This window comes from Arachis duranensis, chromosome 3, assembly GCF_000817695.3.
Source record: "Arachis duranensis cultivar V14167 chromosome 3, aradu.V14167.gnm2.J7QH, whole genome shotgun sequence".
Lineage (NCBI taxonomy): Eukaryota > Viridiplantae > Streptophyta > Magnoliopsida > Fabales > Fabaceae > Arachis > Arachis duranensis.
The window spans coordinates 129,538,184-129,539,933 of record NC_029774.3 but is presented as its reverse complement, the minus strand read 5'-3'; positions in this window follow the sequence as shown (position 1 = coordinate 129,539,933).

The following is a 1,750-nucleotide window of genomic DNA, read 5'->3' as shown; positions in this document are numbered from 1 at the left end:
ACTTCTTCCTGATGTGTGTGGTGTTGCCTTCTTTGGTGATCGCGGCGGTGGAGAAGGAACGGGTGAGGTTTGAGATGATTTTTCTTCAACACTGGGCTCCTTGTTTTTGCCACGGCCAGAACTGTTGTGAGCAATCTTCTTTCTCATGGTGGGTGTTTGTTTGACAGATTGAGAGGGAGAGGAAGAAGATGTAGAGTGAATGTGAATATGAGTGTGTGTTTGTGGAGTGAACGGTTTTTGAGAGAGATTGATTCTTCCACTCTTTCTTGATGCAATTTTCTTTTTCATTATGGGGAGAGAGATAATGGGGGTGGAAGAAGAAAGGTTGGCCGAAGGTGGAGAGTGGAGGGAGGTTAAGGAAGCAATAAATGTTGATTGGAGAGAGATGATGGGAGTGGTTAATAGTCATTATGCGCGGTTATTAACCAGAGCGGTTTCCCAAAAATTTGAAAGGAGGGTTCCTTGAATCAAGGGATTAGTTGAAAAAGAAGGATTTGATTTGACATTATCCCTTTTTCAACTAGATATGATAGGACAACTTTGAGATTTGGTTTTCAAAAAATTGAATAATTAACAAAACAGTCAAAGATGGGTCAAAGAGATTTTGTGGGGCCCATTGGAATTTGTTTTTGCACAGTCTCCCCCTTAAGCATAGCTCTCTTATCATGCATTTATTTTTATCTCGTCTATTCCTGCGAGATAAAATTGAACAGAGTCAGAAATTCACAGTTTTTCAACATGATTTAAATCAATCATTCCCAAGCTTTTCCTCAACAAACAGAATCTATCTTCACAGAGGGGTTTTGTAAAAATATCAGCGAGTTGTTCTTCAGATTTTACAAATTGAATATCAATAGTACCCTTTTGCACATGTTCTCTAATAAAATGATATTTAATTTCAATGTGCTTTGTTCTAGAGTGCAGAACAGGATTTTTGGAAATATTTATTGCACTCATGTTATCACAAAATAAGGGTATGCTATTGATTTTTAATTTGTAATCTTCCAATTGAGTTTTTAACCAAATTAATTGATACCACAAGCCATAATCACATGTTCCCTTAATATATCTAATGATACGTTTAACGGCCGATAAATGGGATTCTTTTGGGTGAGATTGAAATCTTGAACATACACCCACACTTTGAACAATATCCGGTCTAGAGGAGGTAAGATACATTAGTGAGCCGATCATTCCCCTATACCGTGTCTCGTCCACATCTAGGCCATCAACATCCTTTTCAAGTTTATTGTTTGGATGCATTGGAGTTCCCATTGGTTTGGAATTTTCTAAGCCAAATTTCTTTATCAATTCTTTTGCATACTTGCCTTGATGAATAAAAGTACCACTAGGAGTTTGTTTAATTTGGAGGCCAAGAAAGAAAGTTAGCTCTCCCATTAAACTCATTTCAAACTCACTAGTCATGAGTTTTCCAAACTCTTCACACAAGGACTCGTTGGCCGATCCAAACACAATATCATCCACATAAACTTGCACAAGAAGGATGTCATCATTAGAAACTTTAATGAACAAAGTAGTGTCGGTGGTTCCCCTTTGAAAATGATTTTCTAATAGGAAGGCACTAAGCCTTTCATACCAAGCTCTAGGAGCTTGTCTAAGGCCATAAAGAGCCTTTGACAGTTTAAAAACATGATTAGGAAAATCTTTCTGTTCAAAACCGGGGGGTTGAGCCACATACACTTCTCTATCAATAAAGCCATTAAGGAAAGCACATTTAACATCCATTTGA